Source organism: Hetaerina americana, unplaced genomic scaffold, assembly GCF_022747635.1.
Source record: "Hetaerina americana unplaced genomic scaffold, ioHetAmer1.1.p SCAF_1, whole genome shotgun sequence".
Lineage (NCBI taxonomy): Eukaryota > Metazoa > Arthropoda > Insecta > Odonata > Calopterygidae > Hetaerina > Hetaerina americana.
Genome location: NW_027286069.1, coordinates 95,078,604 through 95,102,773, shown reverse-complemented (window position 1 = coordinate 95,102,773; position 24,170 = coordinate 95,078,604). Strand labels below are relative to the sequence as shown.

The 24,170-nt window shown below is 37.5% G+C and overlaps 1 long non-coding RNA gene across 1 annotated transcript in view; it reads left to right on the top strand.

Moving 5' to 3' along the window:
* The window catches only part of LOC139686701 (uncharacterized), a 156,471-nt gene that overhangs the window by 53,557 nt on the left and 78,744 nt on the right, over positions 1-24,170 (top strand). The window contains exon 2 of the long non-coding RNA XR_011700539.1: positions 19,289-19,373. This is a non-coding gene — a long non-coding RNA (uncharacterized lncRNA). The remainder of the gene's footprint in view (positions 1-19,288; positions 19,374-24,170) is intronic.

Below are 24,170 nucleotides of genomic sequence, written 5' to 3'. Positions count from 1 at the left end.
ATGACCCTTGCGTTTTAAATTCCTCCCCTGTGAGGAGAGATCGTTACGGAACTTACATCCACAAGTCCTCGATAGAAAAAGCAATACTGGATACCCACGCAGCTAGCGAAGCGTGGGATACAATACATAATCTCGGGGATATAGCGACCTTCCTTCATCGTTCATCTTCTTAGTCTGCTGGATCTCTGAATTTACATTATTTCCCTCGATCTAGGCTCATTGACTGGATTAAGTGGGGGTACTTTCAACGTAATGGAATTGATCAGTGCCATCACTCCCTCCATCACCTCCCTCACCCCTACTCTTTTCGTTCACCCTGGGGGGATTGAGAACTTTGATCAGGTCCAATTTTCATCGGGCAACGCAAAGCAGTCGGCCTAAAGAAACGTCAATCTTTATTTATTTTTATTCGCGAACTCGCTAACGAGAAAACTTATCGAATTTCATCATTTCCTTCCGTAATCGAGGAGAACTCGAGGCTATCGTCTCCCAAAGCACTCACAGGGAGTGATTTGTAATGTGTATTTATGCCTGTGTTTATAAACGCCAGGTATAAGTTCGACTTCTTGATACGCTCACCACTTGGTCTGTTTACGACTTCGGTGAAATGATTAGTGAGAACCAACGTGGGTTGAACTGGCGTTTTCACTAATTTTACATGAATTCTGATTAAAAATTCTTTTTTAGGGAGATATTAAAGACGAAAATAATATGGATTTAGTATCAAATAACGGAGTGCTTCAAAGAGTAACCGAAGGTAGAATTTTAAGTAGGATACTAGATTAAGTAAAGGAAAACTAGTTCGATCCAATTTGAGGCACGATAACTTACATAAGATCACAATTTGAAGCAATGCAGAGAATAGCATTACACAGATTACTTAGTAAGAAAAACCTTAAGTACAAAAAGTTGATAAAATTACTAAATGGAGATGATTAGATAAACTTTGGTTGTACTGAAACTTTTACAAAACAGTTATGATGGGTGAACGGGACATTATATGGAGGATATTTTTTATTAATGATTGACGATTGCCACGCAAATTGTTTTAATTTGCAGCTTCAAAAAGGAATTTGACTAAACCACTTCTAATCCTATATACTACCCTGAAAACCACAGATAAAGCAAATGGCATAGGGTGATTCCTCGCCATGTGTTTATCGTAAAAAAATAGAGACTAGCTTTTAGGCTAGTTACCAATAAATATGTTAAACATTTCAATGCAGCTTCCACTTCAATGGAAATTCGACTTCATACTTCACAGGTTGGACGAAGCCGGATCCAGTGGTGACTACTGTAATGGACCTCAACGTTACAGTAGGGAAGAAATATGAGCCGAGATTCACGTATCAGACAGTATAAAATACTATATAATTTATAACAACCATAAATTGCTGAGCATATTAAGCAAAATTTGGACAGTTGTTTCTTTAATCGTATGGAGAAAATACTTTATAGGAAATTTATCCATCATTATTTTATTTATAAATAATAATTTTAAATTATCATTATCTCTATACATTATACCTATGCATTATAACTATTATTAAGTGTTCCTATAAAAAGATGGGTATGGGAATTTTTAAATATTTTTCTCAAAATTTCCCCTTCTACTGCAAGGGTATAAGCTGCCACGAAGTAAAAGTTTTATATGCGTAATGAACACAGAATCGGATGAATTTTTAAGCTTTGAATAGAGATATGCCTCTTCAAACTCAGAAGTGCTGTATAGGTGAAGGTGTGAAACAATCTCTGAAGAGCACTCCCCTAACTCATGCAAAACATTGGAATAAGCTTAAAAATATGCGATGACGCATGAGGTGGATTAAATGTTGCAATGGTTTACGAATAAATGATGATTCCCTACTTTTCTAGGAGTTTGAGACTGTAAATCTGACACTAAAAATTATGGTACTGCCGTATACCTAAGATTTTTCATTCTTCCGGCATCATCCCCTTGCAACAGAAAACGAAGCACCGTCACACTCAAAAGAGTAACTCAGTAATCAATATGTTTTCTATCTCCATTAAAAAAATTAAAAAAACTCTACTTCGCTCTTAATCAAACAGTTAAATGAAAATATGGTTGGATCGGTTTTTAGAAAGATAAGGAAAACCTTATATATTAGAAATAATGTTAGAATAATTAGCAAAAACTGTATGGGCTGTAATGAATTATACCCATTAGTTGAGGCATCCGGAGTAATGGGGAAATGAGGGAAGATTTAGCGTTCAATTTTTCACTCAATGGCTTCAATTTACACCTCCGTATGTGCTGTAATGACAAAAATAACAACAGACAAATCTTTCTTTAAATTTAAATATTTACACTATGTAGCTGTGTACATATATATTTCTAGAGTTAATGATATTTTCTGTTCACTACCATCTGCAAATCTTGCTGTCTATTCGGTCCTCACGCACATTAATGAAAACTTCGTTGCAATTTTCCACAGTTAAAACTTTATTGCCGACCATGGTTTCGATACACTGTATCGAAACCATGGTCGGCAATAAAGTTTTAACCGTGGAAAATTGCAACGAAGTTTTCATTATGTCTCGATTCCACAATATCACGCCTGACTCTTCACTTTTCTCACGCACATTAATCCAAGATGACTTGTCCAGAGGTAGTTTTAGAGGTAATAGAGGAGGTTTTCACTGATTGCATATTATTTCAGTGTACATAACGATAATCTTGATTTCCTTCTTCGAAAAAATAAATAACGACATTAATTTCCTCTTAATAAGAATAAACTTTATATGAGGATGTAACAAGTTAAACTTCCCCATTTTGAAGATGCTTTGCTATGCGAAGGGTTCCTAAAGTATCAACTCTGAAATAGTCAGAATGCCAGAATATGTCCTATTACCTGGCTTTGAAGCTTATTCAAAAAAAAATTAGTACTCAAAACACGGTGGTTCTGCATCATTACAAGCTGCTCCCTTGGCAATAACCAAGCTGCTTCTTATCAAATATTTCCGAACAAATTTGTTCACGTATGTACACAGGTGAACATGTGTTCTATCGTGTACTATTGCATCGATTTTTCTAGAGCTTTCGGGAGACATGTATATGTACAGAAACAAAAGAATTACTATGAGCCTCACAAATTTTTCAAAATTTCAGTCCTACTGCAGTGTTCTGCTCTTTCTTCCATTGCACGGTTTTTAATACCGAAACGACAGCCCTCTCTTGACGTAAACGCTCTCAACCAAAAAATATAAAAATTAAACAATGAAAGGATTTCTGCCCCCTGTCAGCATTAGATAGCACGTGACGAAGTTTCATGGAAAACTTTTGAAATCCGTTCCTCTCGGAGTTAACCTTCGTCGAGTTAAATATTTCGTGACCCACGTCTTGAGCACCTGTTGGAATTTTAAAAGATTGTTACACGTCAGGGGCCGGGTATGTCTTGAAATATGGATGCGAGATTCCGAGCTCGACAATTTCTGCATTTTCATCGGAGAGTTGGGGTAAAGGGGAGCGTGACGTGAGCGTTTCGGAGAAATCCGTGAAACGGAAAAAGGAATCAAAAAGTCGGAAAGGGGAAAACACCGGGACATGAGGTAAAATAAAAAAAGGACGCGTTGAAAGCCCCTTGTCCTTTGCACACATACATATATATTTTTTTAACAAGAGGAAGGGAAGCTTAAGTCTTTACGACTGTGTTCTCCGGATGGGGTTCATAACGGCACTATCAGACCTCGTTGTGCATTTCTACTCGGGGAAAAACGCATTTTCGAGCTTTTAAGGGCGACCTTGGGGAGGCAGTGCAAATGGACGCCCTCGACGGGAGTTGTGGCGGCGGCGACGGAAGCAGCCTGTGTCGAGGAGGGGGAGATTAGGGGTTGCGATAGGGGGGAGGTGGGCGTCGAATACGGCCACCAAGGTTGATCCCCGCCGGCCTAGATCCAATCAACGCGGATAATGACACGGATATGACGCACGCCACGGAGACCTGACTTAAAGGGCGGAACTTTAACGAATGCAGCGATCCCTTCCTTTTTTTACGTACTCTCCTTCCTCGGATCCCCCTGGAGTGTGTGTGGCGACAGGGTAGAGGGTGGAAGGGGGTGCTGAAAGGGGTTGGGGGAGGTGAGTGCCTACGCCTCCATCGCCCGACTTGCAGCGGAAGGATATACGCGCTTGGTACCCACTCCATTTCATTTCCACCCTCCTCTGTTTCTCTCGCAAACTTTTCTCTTTTCCCCTATTTCTTCTTCCGTCTTGCTCTCATCCCGTCTTGCTCTTCACTCCCTCCATCTATATCAAGCTCCTTGGAAATGTGGGTCGGATTTATCGCGGCGTCAAACTGTCAAGAGGGGATTCATATTCCCTCGTAGGGAAGGAGGTTGTGGACGGTGGAGAAGAGGGAAACGAATGGTTTAAGTCCGAGGTGTGTGACCAGGTATTCTGCCACTTCCGCGGAGGCACCCATCTCTTGGTCGTCATCATTCACCCGTTTCATCTTCTCTCCCTCCCCTCCTCCCTCAAAACCTTCCCACCCACCGGATCGCCTTCTCCACCTCGCTTGTTATTCCCTTGCTTTTATTTCTCCATGCCCTTCGCCCTCTCATCCCATTTTTATCTCCCCGCTCAACTGCTTTCTTTTATGTTTATTTATATGCCCCGTCTGTATTTCCTGACCCACTTCCCCTTCGCGAATTTCTAAGCCCCTTATGCCGCCGCTCACTTCCCCCGAAAGAACGGCCCTCCGCGGGGATATTCAGGCATCGGTTACGGTTTCGGCCACCTGGTGGGAATTCAACTTCGAGGGTGTGCGAGTGAGAGGTGGGGGTTGAAAAAGAAAACGATAAAGGTGGCTCGGAGAACGTGTATGAATGGATGGAATGGGAAACGCAGGGATTTTGAGCAAAGATATTTGCTATATGTAAAGGCGAAAGAGGAACAGCGGGAAGGGATGGAGAGATAAAAGGGAATAAAAGTCAAACAAAAGAAATCGACATCTTGGGATGGTTGATGAGATTCATGGAGGTTTTTCGAGAAAGGAAAAGAAGTAAAGCACTAGAAAAATAGTTTTACTAGAGTTTAGTGGCTAGTGGTTCTCTTATAGTAAACCGATGGCCCATCACATGGTTTTTTACGCTTTATGCGGGGTATATCAATCTGAGTGATTATTTAAGAAACCATCTTACCATCCAGAACATGTTTTGCATAAAGTTATAATGCCAAGGCCACTGCTCAAAAGCAAATGTTAACTCATATCATAGAACTCTTGATATTTTTTGACGAGGTCTCACTCTTTTCCGAGCACTGAAAAAGGCTCCAAGACCATCGAATTTTAAGTATCGTAACTTCATAGGAAGTCAGATAGCACAAAAAACTGATAACACTATGAAATAGCACCCACTGAATGTGTTCGTTGAAATAATAGCATATGAGTGAAATACTTTGGGCACTTCTATTGCTGGGGGTTTATTTTTACACAAAACTATTTCGTGGGACGTGGAAAGAAATTGGCTTAAAAGTTTTCAAATGATAGTTTATATCTTTTGGTATCATACATAAGATTTGAATGGAGAGTAAGACCATACCACCATATACTAAAAATGCACAAAAATAGCACGTTCTGTAGATGAAACATTAAAAAAATAAAATTATTTAATTCAAAACCAATTTAAAAATGCATAAATTTAGGAAGAAATTTAAACATGGGGAAAGATTAATTTTAGAACACTGAAAAGAAGGCAGAGGTTTTTGAGGAGTAATTTTTTTCACATTTAAAATGTATGTGGAGGAGAACTGAGTAGTTTCTTATTTGCAATGCTTCATACAAATTAAGCAATTATTACGCGCTGTTGGCGAGAATAATAGCGTGTTGATTGACAAAGTCCTCCGCTAGCAATTCCACGCATTCCACAGGAGACTTAACCCGTTAAACAATATGTACAGAATTGTCATCTCCATCATCGACCAGGACAACCCATCAACCTCGGGGTTCTGTTTTCGAGGCGCGTTAGATGCACGGGGACGTTTCGATCGAGCGAGCGGGCGGCTGGAGAGGCACCCTCGAGGGCGCTCCTACGGTCGCGGCGCCGCACAAAGGCCGCTCCCTCGGCGGTCGTTTCATCCACGACCGCGGTCGAGACTTTCGAAGCGCACCCTCACTTTCTGATTGTCCCCCTCAACAATGACCACCGGTTCTTGTCAGCGGCCAGTGGTGGCGGCGGCGGGTAGTTCCGGACATTCTCTTAACTACACCTTGGAGGGCGTTTTAGACGGCTGAGGTACTTGTCGGCTGGAGAACCCCTGGTGACGTCCATTTTGAAAGAGCTAACATTTCCGTGGATTTTTGTGGCGTGAATCTTTTTTAATCTTTGTGTCAACGGAGTTAAAGGGAGAATAAGTTGTAAATGGAAATAGTTCTTAGTTAGTTAATATTATTGTGTTAATTGATGTGACGCCAATGGTATCTATGCTACACTAATACAACTTAGCTTAGTTGAAAACGAAAATTGCCATTATTTCCATATTTCATATATATATATATATATATATATATATATATATATATATATATATATATATATATGTATATATATATGTAATGGCGAACAAATATTCATTCACGCAGATATAATAGATAAGGAAGGGATAGAATAACATATAAAATACGAAAACAGGAGAGGTGGGAAAGGCAAAATCGAGCAGATCACAAATTCGAAAACATTTCCTTGACCGGGGATGGTTTTCTTTCTCAATATTTGATTTCAGTTTTGAATCAAAATATTCATAAACGTAACTGTTACTTAATTTGGCATGGATTTAGAATGTCTACAACCAATTATATTTAATGCTTAGCCTAATAAAAAAATTACTTTTCTCCAATTTTTATTTTGTACGGGAAAAAGTAAATTCAATAATCGCATGTAATTCACTGAATAAATAAACTTGGAATTTTTCACACGAAAATGTGAAAAAACAATGATATTATTTATTTCTTGATCATGACTTTTCACAAAGTACAGCCTCAAAATCATTAACTCCATCCTTTGGAATTGTTAATATTTGCATTTTTCCAGTTCTGATTATAGGCTACTAAGGATATCTCTTTTCATGGATACACTCACATCGGATAGTATATAGTATAGAACCTTATTTCACTCACAATTAAAATTACACGTATAGAAATGAGCCATAAATCCTGACGGCATGTATCGTTTAGATAATTTATTGGCACATGACCTACTTATGTCTCACCATCTCCTGTGAGCTGCTGTTAGTAGATCTTTAAGGCGTTACTAAATCCGAAGAAAAAATCTCTACCGATTATTTGGGTCATAGGATAAGCTGGAACCGAATCAACGGGTGTTAAATTCGTTGAAGTTCCGCTCCAAAAATTCTCTGTAATTTCCTCTTACTCTGCGTAGGCTGTAATTGTTAGACAAACTCTACTTATGTAATAATTTATGCCCAGACCCAAAGTCATTCACTCATTTCCTCCTTACTTCTTGGGACACGAAATTCGTATTTTTAGGTTAAAAGATAAGCTCCCCTTGAAAACAGAAAGAGGAAAAATGAACGTTTATGCAAAAACTGAAAAGACAAGTCACTCAATAAAATCGTTAATTATTGTTACATCCGAGAAATCTTGACGAAATCTCATGTTTGAACTTGTGTGAGGTCTTAATTCTTAATGATCTGGCTTTTCGATTATTACCAAATTTTAACACTTTATGCTAGCGCCATGAAGCCTCCTGTCATCTGAAAAGAGGAATCAAAGTTCACATCATTGTTCTATGCTTTTCCAAAAATTTTTCTCCCAAATCGTGCGCTATAATCATTCATTTTTTATTATTTTCTTCTGAGCGTATTACTATTTTTGAAGTGAGGCGCCGTGCAAAGATGTACAAAATGTGCATAACATGTTTCAAAAATTACTGGTGGAATTCTCGGTCTTCTTTTAATTTTAAAATTTGAAACGCTAATATTTTTTTACACGAATAGGTGATTTCAAACTCAGAGTACATCTACTATTTTTTAGATTAGACCCGGGTCCTCCATAACTAAAGAAGTTTTTCCTGCATTAAAGAGCATTTTCTGGTGAAACTAAGCGCTATATTAAAATGCAGCATTGAAATCGTGTGATTACATTTGGAGCCAGTACGCAGATTAAAACATAACCATAGGTTTAGTGTAAAAATCATTATCAAAGAGAGATTTAAAAAAGTCAAATATTTCTATGCATAAGTTTCCAATATTATATAAGTAACAAAGCGTTTTTATTTTAAATTAGAGGCTCACGTGAAATAAATTCAAAACTGAGTTTTTTTTGAAGGCCGAATAAAGGTGATACAAGCAAATGTATGTATGTATTACCTCTAGCTATATACGTATATGAGGGTAAAGTAATAATAAATAATTGTTATAATTAAGCAAAACACAAGTATCGTTTGAATTGACTTCAATATTTAATCAACTACAGATGATCTGAAATCCCAAAGCAGTAGTACTATCTAAAAAAAGAGGCATTGAGTTTTTCATGAACAATATGTGATAACATGAAAACAGCTATTCACCCAAAGGTCAGAAAGAATCTACCCTAATATATGAAATTCACAGATTAGGGTAGATTCCTTCCCTGATAGGGGGTGGATCCCTTCCCTGTACGGCCTACGGTTTCCCTAGATGCTCTGTTACCCGAAAAATCACATAGCACGGGCGAAGGTGAGGATTTCCAGAGAAGTGTTACCGGGAATTGAATCCATAGCGTTTACTTTAGAGCGTTGGACTGCTGCCCTCCGGTCAGTAGTCCAACGCCCTAAACCTGGCCTATCACGTTCCTCAATATGTGGTAGTTCGTGTAAAAAATATTTGGCAGAAATTGATACATATTACACATATAAAACCCGAGTTTGAAAGGATAAGCCTGAAATATTTTACGAATTGTGCTAAAATTTAGATGTTTGGTGCTTCGAATATATATCTGAGGGGAAGACCCCGACAGCGCCGTTGTAATTTTCAGCGAAATTGAAAATCGGTAGAATTCTTTTGGAATATTTTTCCTGCAGCTATAAAATTAAGGGGATTTTCCAAAGATAAATTTCAGGAAAAAAATATAGGCATTCTATGAATTACAGTCCCTCTGGACATCGTAGAGTTTCAGAGGTTTTCTCTCGCCAGTCAGTTTTAAAATTACAGTATACCAACCGTTCTGCCCTTCCTAAAAAAAGATGACATCCAAAAGAACAACAGAGAAATTGAATAAACTGCTTGGTAGAAGTTTTGAAACTCCACTAAGTTGAGAAGAAGCTTTTATATCAACCGCTCGGGAGAGCATGGAACCGACCCGACAATAGGGGCAAACCGGAGACCTTGAATTTCTGAGGGACGACGGAGTTTGGAAGGGCATTTGCGGTAACACAAGATCCGGACAACTCCCAGTACCTATCCCCGAAAACCTCCTACCCTTCCCTATAAGGGCCACTGGCGAGTGCACATGGCGGCAATGGGGCAATATCCGGCGCTCTCTATATGCCGGTGATGCTGCAATCAGGAATGACGTCAACTTCGCAAATACCTGCTGTGTTTGAAGGCCTTAACTTGTGCATCTGGTAGGATCAAAATGAAGGTCGAAAAGATAGAGGGTGCAGAAACCAAGATGACAGCAGGATAATACATAGGAATCAGGTGGTGAAGGGTAACCTTCAGATGAACACATATGCTCGATATTTTATGGCGTACAACGGATCAGTACGACGGGATGTTAATGACAAATACCTTTGTATACGTTTACCAATTTTTCAGGGGAAAATTATAAAAAAATATTTCCGTTAATTACTGGGGTGTGTTTCACTCAAACTTATACATTCATATTTTTATTTTAAGCATTTAACAGGCCTGCAGATAGTTTCATTTCCGTATTCAGTACCAATTAGTGAGAGAGCTTAAGGAGCCAAAGGTTATGAAATTTTTTTAGAATTGTTACAGTTTAAAAGTCCAAACGTTGTATGCCATTTAAATTTAATTATTTTAATAAAAATAATACTTACTACTTGTATTCGAAATAAAACTATATGCTAGTATATCGAAGTAAGAACTGAATAAGTTATTACCTGAATATGTTCAACCGTGAAGGTTCATTTCCTCAATATCTCTTCCCCGGGTAGATTTATAATCCATTGAAAAAATATTGCACGATATTTGAAACAATAAAGAGAAAACCTTTTTTTGCAAGGACACGATACGAAAATCTCATATTGGACTACGATCTTTATTTAAAATATCAGTTGAACTTTTTTCACGTTGTGTATTCATCTTTGTTTTACTTATGTATTTAGTGCTGCATTTTATAACAACTCTTTTAAATTTTATTGACCACTAAATGATAAGCAAAATATAATGTTTGCTATTGGAGTAATATTCTAATGTTATTGGAAATTAAAATATATGTGTTCATTAAAAAGTTGATCTTGCGTTGACTTATTTCAGTTTTAAATCCTTGATGACAAGGCTTAACATAAAATGAATTTGTTCAATGGTACGATTTAAAAAATGTAGCTGAGTGCATGATGAGTTAGGACTACATATTATTAAAACTGACTTCGTCAACTCCCTCTATGGGGATGGGAAGCAACCATTCGTCAGGATTTCATATGGTGTCCTTAAACATGCAAAGATATGAAGTTTAAAAATACCTATCCTCTTGAAAAATTCCACTTTGCTGTTCTATTGCACATTCGTCACTGTCATTTCAGGATGGCCTAGATATTGTTGGGAACTTTGCGGGAAGCTGTCCTCAACGGCCGCGGTTCCGCAAATAGAGCAACGGAAGCGCGGCAAAGAGATACAAACTGCGATAGTAACGGCTGGGGTTTTATCAACAAGAGCATGAAACACACAGGGAGTTTGAAAGTTAAGAATGGGGGTTGCTCGGCGGGCATAAATTATTATCGGCAGAGATCAATGCCAACATTTGTTACGACGCAAAACTAGGTCACTTAAAATCAGGATTCATTTAACTAGATTTTCAAATGGTGCACTAGAGAAAGAACTCGCAAGTTATTTCAATGCGACTCTTTTGGTGAACGTAATTCTTTTCATATTTACTCTAATTTATTTCTTTGTTTTCTCATACACCTGGAAAAATTTCAAAAAAGGTTTTATTAAAAAAAATATTTTATTATGCTCGCAATGTGCAATGGTCACGTGAAGCGTTTAACAAGTTTACCTTTGGTAGAGGAACTGCGCTTTAGGCTGCAATTCAAAGCAAAAAGTAACTGGCATACATAAATCTCAAAATTAAAAATTAAAATATATACCCCTATAATTGCAGCACTACAGACAAAATTGAGTATGAGTAAAAGAATGTAAAAGCCAAGAATTCGAGAAGCCGCTTTAAACGCTACCTATAACCTAGAATGAAACCTTCTTCACGTGCATATTCAAAGTCTGCCAAAACGCAATTTTTTTTTAAATCAACATTACTCGTAAGTACATTTTTGTCCTCAGTATGAATGTCTCAAGTAAATATTTTAAACGTATATTAATTCTAAATTCTCTTCATATCATTACGCTAGTAGAAACAACAATTTTTTAAATTAATTTTATTTTATGAATCTTCTTTAAATATGAATTTTGGCGAAAAGAATGTAAATACTATTATCTAAATACTATCGGTTAAATTGAGCTTTTGCTCAAATGGAATTAAATTCGTTTTGTGGGTAGTCAACTAGACGTGAAAGAAAATAATGCAGCGAAATAAATTATATTTTAACGGACAAAAATCGAGATTCAAAATATGGAAGGCGAAAGGTTGAACATTTCTTCAAACAATCCATAACAATTACCTTTCCATAAAATAAGCGAAGGAAAAATGCTCTTGTTATTTATTCTTTTGAAGGAATCGGAAGGGAATTGAATCAACGTTTGTACTCATTTCACAATGTATTCTCTCCATAAGATTTCAACATGTTTTAAACAATTTGTTGGTTTTTAAATATAGAACGACCATGTAAGATAATAACATGGTCTCACGAAGTAGGCATAATTATCACTTTCGTACAAAATATGGTAAAAAACGAACTTATCTTATTTTGATGGATAAACTCACGTCTTAAGATATATAATAGCAAAGTTTTCATATATTTTTCATACTTTCATGCATTTAATTCACCGCTATCTTACCCTGATAGTTGCACGTAATATAGAATACCTCATAAATAGTTCTTTACCTTGAATCTCCATTTAAATGCTATGATACCACAACAGCAGTTTATATTATTCAAAATTTCGGAATTTGTTTTTTACTCAAATTGTGAACATTTAGGAAAAGAAAGTTTTCTTCCGATAGGCTGTATTTTTATGTATCTATAAGGTTTTTAAAATATCATATTAAATTTTTGACTATTCACCCCATAAAAATTAAAATTTACAAAATACTTTGCTTCGAAAAATAATAAAATGACTATATGGCTTCTTATATAGGGATCCAACCTCGTGCGGTATGATATACCGTTCATATGAGTGTGAAAGAATTAATTATTTAAATTTCACTCTCATCCGCAAATAAGTTGATTTCCCTAATGAAATAGAAAGTAACGACCGAAGTTAGAATAATTTGATTAAATTATTATTTATCAAAAAAATTATTCTTTTTAGGGCAGTAAATTCCTCGTTGCGATTGAATTTTGTACGTTAATGATGTCATTTATAAATAATGATGCAGATAATTCATTTTCCCTTCACACGCCATTAGTCAGGCCCGTTGTTTGTGTGATGCAAGGGAATAGAGGAACAGAACCCTGCCTCTCCATCGCCTTTCTGTTTCTCCAACATTTTATGCAGAAGAGCGGTATACGTCGTTGCCAGCCCAAGCACGTCCATCTGCTCCTTCTCACGCCTCTCTCATAAATTGGAGGTTCTTGAAAATTAGGGAACGGCATTGGCGGAAACTCGCATTCTTCTTCACGTCATTTTGCATTGTTTATTTTGGAGAGGGGGGGAACCTACTGAGGAGACGAACAGGTAGGAAGCAGAAAATCCATCGTAATTTGCAACGTGAGCGAATGGCGAATCGCTTTTTAAGCAAGAACTGAGCGAAGACTTTACTATCGAGATATTTTGCTATTAAACAAACGAAATGAAGAGCGCAGCAACTTAAATCAGCAAACGAAAACTATTGATAACAGGAGACAATGTAGCAGTAATTAAGTATTCCATTATATCTTGAAGTTGTTACACGCTTCAAAAATGCGGAAAACCTTTTCACCCATCGAAATCCAACCGAGGTTCATCATTGATGTTAACAAGATATTTAGCTTGCATAAACAATATCCAGCATTACGATAGTTTTTAAGAATAAAAATACTTTTCATTGAATAATATTGATATGAACTCATAAGTTTTCAGCAAGATTACCAAACATTTGAGTGCTTGCTAACCTAGTCGATAGAATTACAACTGCATGAGGTGGCATAAAAGTTTTCTAGAGAAAGATATATGGCAGCACATGTAGCGGCTTTTACAGCTCACAGAATGTCCTCTAAAATAATGGAAAATTCTCCCAGGAATGGAAAAATGGCGTAATTGAGGGTACATATATGCATGCATATTTGGAGTAATTTCGAATGAATATTGAAATACTATACCTCTGTTATGCTTATTATCAAAAAGAGAAATTAAAACAAGCCATTGGAGGGGCAGACAAAACAAAATAAGAAGGTTAGATTTGATCCATTTTTCGAGATAAGTAGCAGTATCGACAGCTGCCAAGTATCAATGCTTATCTGTAATCGAGGAGCCAATATTGATTTCCGTTGGTGTAGATATTGCGAAAAATTTATTTTTTAAACGTTAAACCAGTAGCATTACTGTTTATAAAAAAATAATTCAATGCATTACATTATGCATGTAAAAAACGCAATACATAAAAATAATAATATAGCTTCAGCTGAGCTTCCGAGAAGATTACTATCGTCGGAGTCAAACCAAAGCTTAACATACCGAACAAATTCCTCTTTGGTGACAGCTAAAATACTGCGTACATGTAATTACGGTGATTTTTTTGGATCGCTCAATCACAAGAATACTGTACCATTACATAGTTGGTTAGATAAGTAAATGCAGAAAATAATAAAATCAAAACAGGATGAGCACGGGTATTCTATTCTCGTTGTGCGTGTGGATGATTCCGAGACGCACGCCCATCCGCTGAACAAGCGTGGTTGCCGATATCCCACGAGATATTCCAGTGTATATCCTGCAAAATACACTCATACATATTTCCTCGAACAGGGAGAAGGTGGCAACACCGGAGCTCTCCCTCTCGCCAACGCACCCCGTCCCCCTATTTCCCTCTTTCCGCACCCCCTGACGCGGGCGGATTCAGTTTCGTGCGAGGGGTGGTGGGTGGATACGTGAAGAAGACCAGCGGGGCGGGGGAGTGGAGTTTGGGAGAGGTGCGGTAGAACGGCGAGGTTCGTTGGGGGAGGAAGCGGGCGGGCGGTTTGATGAGGCAGGAAAAGTATGTCAGGGTCATTAACGAAATCGGTCCCGGCAGCCACCATTGAGAGAAATGAACGCGAGAAATGCCTTGCGTTTCTGGACGCGTAACGAGGTGCTGGGCGCGTGGAAGGACATACGTAGGACATCGGGATGGGCTTATGTGTGCGGATGGATGGTAGGGTTTAGTGGAGAGACGTTTGGGAGGTTGAGGAGGAGGATTTCGAATGGGAGAGCGAGAGAGAGAAGAATCGGACCCGGGTGAGATTGAGTCCGGCAGCGGCGGTGGGAGCGGTTCGGAGGGGGTGGGAAGGAGTTCTATGGGGTGGAGTCCGAGGGGATCTCGGCGGGTGAGGGAGCGATGGGGTACGAAGGCGACGGGACGGAATTAGAGGCGTGCACGGCGGCGCTGTTGGGGGCCAAACGAAGGGAGTGTGTTTACGTGTGCCCGCTGTGCGCAGATGAGAAGTGGTAAGCGTCGTCCCGGCCCTCTGCCCACTCCTCAGTCGTTAGCGGCGGAATGGCTTCTGCCGGAGAGAGAAGGATAAGATGAAAAAGGAGTAGAGGGAGATGAAAGGCAGGGAGGCGGTCGGTTTTATGGCGGTCACGGAAGGTTCGTCAGACGATGACGTCCGTCGTGAGAATCGAAGTGATGGCATGGGAATAAAGATTACGTCGAAGGACAAAGAGCGAGGTGGACGGAAGAATTATAAGTTTTGAAGCAAATAAACGTGGAGGGAGTGATAGCGATGGATGCATGTTGGGCAGGAGGTAACAAGAATGGTAAAAAGAAAGGAAATTGGGGAGATATAGAGCTACGTTTGGACGAGGAGAGAATCCAAAAAATAAATAAAAATCCTGAATACCAAAGAAAAACGGAAAACAATTTTGTATTCCCATCAGGTCAAATGATTTTTTTCGTTCAGTAAACTCGATTCCTTATTCTAGCATTTTACTGGCATACAGCTGATTTAATTGGTGTCTCGTGGAGTAAGTCTATAGTTTATTTAACACCCTTAGGATTAAAATATTAAATTAGATTCTAATAAATGCATATGAATCATCAAAAAGCGCCTTAGTCTAGACCTTCGAACATTTCTTCCCCAATCCGTTTTTCCTTCCTTAGCCTAAACTCATCCTCAAAACAACTAGAAAAATCGATTGTAGGCGGGATAACTTGATTGAATCTCATGTGAATAAATAAAAAAATATGAAAAATTCCACAAAATTGTTATATAACGTTGTGATGTTGTTACAATTTAATTGATGTGTGGTGTATTGTATTATATGTAATAGTTTAATTTTTTTAATTTATTTTTTTTCTTGCTGATTGATGGATGTAAATGAGATGGGGATTCGCTTGTTTTGTTGAAGAGATTTGTGTTTTGAAGTCTGATTTTATCTATTATCTTTTGTGATTATTTGGGACTTGTGTGACACCTGACACTGTCTATCAGCACATGTGTATTTTTAGTAATAATATACTAATAATGTAAAATTATACGGAATATTGAAAAGGGTTTTATAATCACTCATTAGCATCATGCCAAAATACAGATTAAATGGTATTTAATACCAAATGGAAAGGTCTTAGGCATAAGGATATTTCTCCTGAATGTTGCTACCTGATAGTATTTCTGAGATTCTAATACAATCTGGCAGCTAGCAGTAGGATGGATTAGGTTATGCGTTGCAAAAAAAGTACAGTAATGAAGACATGCCATCAATGGTGAGAGAATATAACTTGGGTTATTTCAGGAAGGAAATTAAAAAAAGGAATGATGTTGAAAAAGAATGAAAATGAAGAAAAAAATGTTATTGGGAAATAAACGATAATGCGGAGAAAGAAACGGAAATTAGTACGGGATGCATAGTAAGTATTTCAGTTGCACTGGATGCCATATGTTATCCTGTCGGTATACTCGTGCGCAACTTCACTGAGATAGGATGTAAGATCATTCACAGCAGACACTTTCGAGTCTGGCTGAAGATTAGAAAAGCTGTCACAGGAAGGCGGATATTACACCAAATCCAATTTTCTGGATCTAAATAAAAGAGAGGTTATGCCTGAATCTTAAACATACCTAAAATGCAAATTTGGAGCCTTAAATTGGGGCAGACCACCATTTTGGAGTGTAATAGCGACTTTGCACGAAACACATTTTTTGAATTCTAAGTAGTTGGGACCTAAGTAAACTTCTACATCGTATGGAAATTATAATGAGAATCAAAAATTGATTGAAGTGATGTGAGAAATCGATTTAAGGCTTTTAATACGATTAATATAAAATAAAAAACAGAAAACTCATTGAATTAAAAATAAAAACCCCCTTGGCTGCATAACTGTTCTGAATTTCTTCGTTGTGGGAATAACCACTATGCATCAAAAACCCTGAAAATGCGGTGAATTAAAATGCGAGTGTAAATAATCAATGGCGTTGAACTGGGGGGATGTCATGAAACTTTTTTTAACGCCAAGCAATGATTGGTTGGGATAGGTGAGTAAAACATACCAAGAATGGCAGTCAAATATTTGTTCGCCAAAGTATTGACCGATTTATTTGGATTTCTTTGCACCAGTAGAAACTTTTGGGTGAATATACAGTAAACATATGCTCTCCTAACGACACATAGCATCAACATTTTCCACTTCACATAAAATTGTGGAACTTATTCGAACAGACTCCTGGAACTTGGCACGTAGAGAGTCGGGTGTGCTGACTATGAAGTAGCGTACGAAGGAATCGACCGAGAAAGTGAATCCAGAAAGAGACTTAGTAACTTCGGGCAAAGGAACGGAGAAAGAGAGAGAAAGAACATCGCTGGGAATTATAATGGCGAGAGAGAGGCTAAGGAGGTGAAGAATTAACAGGGAGGAAAAATTAATTCTCCAGCGTTGTTTCATCTTCCTTCTTGTCACATTGTTAACAGAAACGTCATTCGCCCAGGTCATTAGGTCATGGGATCTGAGGAAAAGGATGATGTAAAAGAGTGGGAGAGAGAGGTCAGAAGGGAAAGGCACTATTTGCGAGTTCGGGAGCTACACTATAGGGTCAGGAAGTTGTACACCACCTACCAAAGTCCATATAGATTCTGGAGTGACATCATTTGTAGTACTTTGGATATTAAGTAATTTCCTTTCGTTACAACAAGTAAAAGAATTATGGTGCTATAAAGAAGCTCTAACCAAAATTGGAATCATGCCTGACACAAAATGTCAAGCTGAAACATATTTAATAAGCCATAGTCAGCGTCTCTTTGTAACTCTCATAATAGGATTCTGGTATGGTGGAGGTCTAAATCTAATAAGAGATTTCTAAATTAAATAATTGTTAGTTTATTTTTGTGACGTGAGACAGTGATTAATCTAGCATTAAAATATTATACAAACTCATCGGAACACATTCCTTAATATATTTTTTAATTTCTATGCTGGATTTGCCAAGTAAAGCAATATGAATGAATTTAACGCGCAGGTCCTAATTTTCTTTATCTTCTGTGTTAAGTAGCGCCAGCGGGACAAGACAACATATATCAAGGTATCTTGATAATTTAGATACCTTTGAAAAGAAGGAAATACATGAACTATACATACTGGAAAATATGCCAGGGCAGACCAACTATCTACTGTTTTAAGGTACCCTTCTCTATATATAATAAGAAGCTGGAAGACATAAAAAAAAGAACATTGGGGTGAAACTTTGGCGTTAGATCTTAAAAAGCCCTTATTTTGAATTTTAAATCAATGGAACGCATCATATTTCTCTGTGGTACAATCTTCTACGGTGAACAATGAGAATTTAACAAAATAAAAACAATATCAAACAGAAGATATCACGTGCGAAAACAAATATTTAAGATTATGATCAAGTTTCAAAGAAAAAATGAATTACTTTCTGTCTTTCTGGTTGGAAAGAACGCAAAAATGGTGCACGTTGGGCACTTAAAGTGTGAGATAGAGAAAAGTGGTACTCGGAAATCACTCGTGTGGCGAGCGACTTCCGCGGATGAAAGGATTTCAGGCGACGGCTCAGAATTTCGACGAGTGGGAGGTGGTCTAATGAAGGTACCTGCGATGACCTCAGGGAAACCAACTGTGAGAGTCAAAGGGGAATGATAGGTAGATGAAAGGAATTGGGAAGTTTGGCAGATGAAAGGAGATTTATAAATGGCGAGACCAAAGAATGGTGGACATAAAGGGTGTCCGGGGATAGGGTGACGGACAAGGTAGGCAAAGGACACACCCGACGAGGTGTTTTATTCTCACGAAATTGGGTCCACCTCGTCCTTCTCTCATATTTAAATCAAGGTGTGGGGAAATTATAGCCTCTCTGTGGAGGTCTTTAGCAGCATATCAAAATTCCAATCAAATTGCAGACAAGGAAGGTAGAGGTGCTTTCTTTTGGAGTTCAGCTTCATTTTAAAAGCAAGGTATAAATAGAGTACGCATAAAAGTAATGGAGAACGCAGAGAACACATTTTTATGTAAAAAATAGAAAGGGTTTTTATAATGTACTCAATTTTTACCTTCTAAAATATCCTATTAATTCTTTCTAAATAACATTTTTATTTTGTTTATTCTTTAGTGCCTCGTAATATTTCTCTTTCAAATAATTTAAATTTTATTATATCACACCTAGACGGAATAAAACAATCAGAACTATGTTCAACTTTGTGTTTCCTAGATTCTGTAATAGTCTAGATAATGATGTAAAAATGCTCTATACTTTTTGATCAAAGTTTTAAATTAAATTAATTGGATCTTTGTCAATGGTGCTAAATTGTGTATTTTAAATGCTACATATATTCAATTCATTTCAGTGGCGTGAGGGGAAACAGGATAACTTCACGATGTACAATTCCTGAATGCCTTGATCTCTAACCACCAGTTCTTCCGCTGTTTAAAGTAAGTAACTTTTAAACTCAAGAAATCTGTAAATAAACTTCAGTCGAGCTTCAGAAAATGTTACAATTAAATCACCTTTAAATATATTCACATGATAATTGTACGAATGAAGTAGCTGACTGTCAATTGTTACGAAGTATGTAGGACATAGGTATATGCAGCCTTTTACCAGTGGCAAACTCTCGAAAGAAGAAAATATGTGTAATAATCGAAACCATTGAAGAAAAATGACTAAAAATTAATCACAGCAATATTTACTCAATACTTTTCACAACGAAATGAATAGATTATGCTTTTGTGCACGACTGGCGGGGAGCTGTGAATTATTTATTTGAGAAAGAAAAATAGCAAAAAAAGGGGGAAAATGCTTCCAATAAAATCTTACTTGCCATTTTATGGATGTTATTTGAAGGAGCCTTCTTTTATATTCTGATTTAGCAACGTCACTGAATAGTTATTCGGCGAACAAAGTAGCGTATCGGAGCTCTTTCCCACATGCAGCAGACAATAGCTCAAGGACCGTGGCATCCCAAAGGTTTCAAGAACCATCTTGGAGACACGAGGCTTATAAGCCTCGCTGCTCTCTTTCCCTCTTCCACTCGATAATGGAAGACGGCGCTCACAGAGGAGCTAGTTCGAATTTTTCCACTGCAGCTGGTAACAGAAAAGCATCATTTTTGAGCGACGAAAGCGATGGCTTACAATGAGCGAATGATTGTGTTCGGATAATTCACCCCCCTTGTGATGGAAAAATTTGAATAGGACAAAGTGAACCATAATATATTCCGCTGAGCTTCTCCATCCGCAGTGAAAAACAGTTGGAATGGGATGTTGGGGCCACACCACGCCTGTAGCTTATGTACATGCAGTTTATTATAAAGGCGACAACAAGGAAGCAATCCAGACGGATTAAAATTCTTCCATTGTCCTGCGGGATTCCAATCAGGCTCATGAGTGCATAAAAATAAGATCGTATCGCGATTATTCTACATCGATATTGCCGGTTCAAGTCGAAACCTATAGTTTTACAGAGACTTTCTATCGGCAGGGATTTGACTACTCTTTTCATCATTTGGTAGTGTTCTGCAGAGTCGCAGGTCCCGTTCAACTCTGTTTACATTATCTGGTTCTGTTCCAAACCTGTTATTTTCTCTCATTGCAAACCCTCTCATCGCGCCTTCTATGAGGTTAAGTCTGCTTCTTTTCTCTTTTGACCCTCGACTGTTCCTCATGCTTACCCTTTTATTCCATCCTGATGTCCTTTCTCTTCTGATCCAGGAGTGTGTGCTATCTTTTCCCAAATCTTGTTTAGCGCCGCCTCATTTTTACTTTGTCTATCTATTTCAATTTCCAACTCCCTCCGCATTCGCATCTCAAATAACATACCTAAGGACTTCTCGCTCTTCCTCATGGTTCATGTTTCAAACATTTCATCATATCACTCCAAATCTAACGTAAGGATTAGCACTTCATCATCTCCAGTTCCAAGCGGTGGCCCCGGATTATTGCCCCTCTTTATGAAATTTTCTTTTACAATACATATTTTCCTTTAGGTTTGCTTTAAACTTAGCGGGTGCCTAAAAATCTACCATTTATCATCCATTTTTTATGACGTTTACATATTCTCTGTCATTTATTCCCATTAATTTATTTTTCCAGAAATGTATTTTCCAGCCTAACTTTCTACTTTCCAATCCGTGTTCTATCATTGTTATAATTATTTAAATTGCATTCATGTATCATCGGCTAATGTCACAGTTCCATCAGCCAATGGGATGCACTTGATATATCGTCTTCAATACTTTTCCTTTTTTCCAGCCCTTTTTCTTCGTTCACATTTCTTCTTAAATAGTCTTCAAAATGATTTAGCAAAGGATTTTGTGAGACAACAGCTTTTTAAAACTCTTACACCTACCATTAACCAGTTTATCACTAATTATTAACTTTAATCACTACTTTTTGTCATTTACAATTTATTTGATTGACCTTCTTTCCTTCTGATTTTTCTTCCTTGTTTTATGATAATTTCATGCCTTTCCTTCTTTATCGCTGTCGCAAAATGTCCATCGTGAGAGTGACAAAATTATGTTCCATTTGTAGACGAAAGGTGTGTGACGAATTTTCTATCTCATGAAATAACTTGCGAATATGCGTAACAATAGGATAACCATAATAAGAGAGCAGTCAAATATAAAATAATTAAAATTTTAAGGATCTTTTTTACTCTCAGCCAACCTAGGACCCAAAATGAAATGCAGAACATCCTAATAAGGTGCTAACACCGCGTTGAGCTGATTTCCTAACAGATTAGTTTCCGTTGGTTAATTGAAAATTATATCGAATATTTCAGCATGATGAGTGCATTGAAAGAACTGTGTTGCTTTTACTTTTTTCTTAGGTTTTTATTCTGCACGTGCTCTAATTTTCATTTCCTATGGTCTTTCTATCAAGAGATTAAGGATAAGCGGCATATAACTACAAAATATTAGAGTCACTATTGGATATTGGCTTCATACTTGAAAGAAATAAAAACTCATAGTTTCCTATGCACAAGCCTGTATTCGCCATTGGATAAAACCAAAAGAAGTGCGATAATGCTATTACGGAGTTTTGATAAGATTGCTTATGGAAACCGAAGTTATTCTATATATATATATATATTTATATATATATATACATATATATATATAAATAAATATATATATATATATATATGTATATATATACATATATATACATACATATACATATATATGTATATATATATGCAACTACTATTGAAATACAACGCTCTCCAGGGACGCACAAATATATGAAAACATTGATCAAGATTTTTAAAACTTATAAACACAAAGAAATGACACTCGCATATGCAGTTTTTACGTTTCGACATTTTGCCGTTTGACGTTGTGTTTTAAAAATCATAATAAAAATTTAAAGAATATATATATATATATATATATATATATATATATATATATATATATATATATATATATATATATATATATATATATATATATATATATATATATATATATATATATATATATATATATATATATATATATATATATATATATATATATATATATATATATACATACGAGGGTCATCCGGAAAGTAGTACCCGTTCGTGAAATAAAGACACAAAAGTAAATATTAACAAACATAAAAAATTTTATTTGAAAGAGGATACTTTAAACTACTTCTCAACATAATCTCCAAGCAAATTAAGGCATTTGTCATAACGTGTGACAAGTTTCTGTATTCCTGCTGCATAGTCCTTCGCCGCCAGCTCATTGAGATACGCGAGGGACCCATCTTGCACAAATTTTTGCATAATGCAGATGGTGTTTAACAATTTCATGAACAATTGTTCGAGAAACATTGGGAAAATGCTCACAGATGTCATCAATTGTGACGCGCCGATCGTTCCTCACGAATTCGTCAACTGAGCTCACCAGTTGGTCTGTAATGACAGACGGTCTCTCCGAACGCTCATCGTCGTGTGTGTTCCCCCTCCCCATGTTGAAGTTGCGACACCACCGCCGAACAGACGACTCGTCCATTACATTGTCTCCATACACCTCCTTTAATTGGCGATGAATATCACATGGGCGAACGTTTCTTGCATTGAGGAATTTAATCACTGCCCTCACTTCACAACTGGCGGCGTTCTCAATTTTTTTAAACATTGTAAACAATCACAGAAACAACACAGGCAATGCTAGCGTCACGCAACTTGGCTCAGAGAAGACAGACAAGCCACTGAAGCTATCTGACCTCGTCCAGCGGCTACTCGCGTCGTCAGCACTTCATGCGGCACGAACGGGTACTACTTTCCGGATGACCCTCGTATTTATACACACGCACATAATATATGCAGACGCTTGTATTGACGTCAGGCAATACAATTGACAATCGAGCATCACACAGGATATATGCGTCATTACATACAGAAACACTATCATGACTAGCCTACAGAAGGGACACTAGTCATGGCTTGAGGATTTCTGTCTTGACGGTCGCAGCAGCGATGCAAACGGAAGTTCATGTCGGATGTGGGGTTGGCGTTCTAGTTTGGCTGGTCGGGGCTGGGTAACGCGACGCTAGCGGAATGATCCAAACGGATCGAGAGCCCCTGGACTGGAGACCCACCTTAGGGACTGCTGGCACTAATATTCACCCCTTATTGTCCAATGGGCAGAGATTACCATCCCTAAGGAGCTGGCAAGGTTGACTCGCCATCCCCGAATGTTATAATTCGCACGGGGATGAAGCGTGGTCGAAGTATGACGTACTCTTGGCAATCCCGAGCTAAGCATTGATTTGGGAGGCGGGGGAAGCGCCTAAACCTCATATCTCACGCAATTAGGATGATTTCGTAAGCCGGATTTCTTTGTGATACTAATTTTCTATAAGTGTAAGAAAATATTAATGATGACTGGAATATCTGGAATTACATTAGTGTGGAGGATTTTACGATACGTTTTGGTAAACCGAAACTGTTGGGAAACTAAATGTCCTTTCCTCGAACATATGCATCAACAATACAATCCCTTGGTGACTAACCATTCGGTAATAGTCTTATTTATAATTATTACTAAAATCCTTGTAGTTCACGGGAATAATTATTGATATCGTTACGAAGCATAGTTTTTTTAATAGTTTGAATTTGCCCTGATGGCATACAAATTCTAAAGAAACTTTATAAAGTGATATTTGGAAAAAAATTTTCTTTCGTGAATAAAGACAATTATTATTGTAATAATAATCTTTTGAAAGTAGTATCAT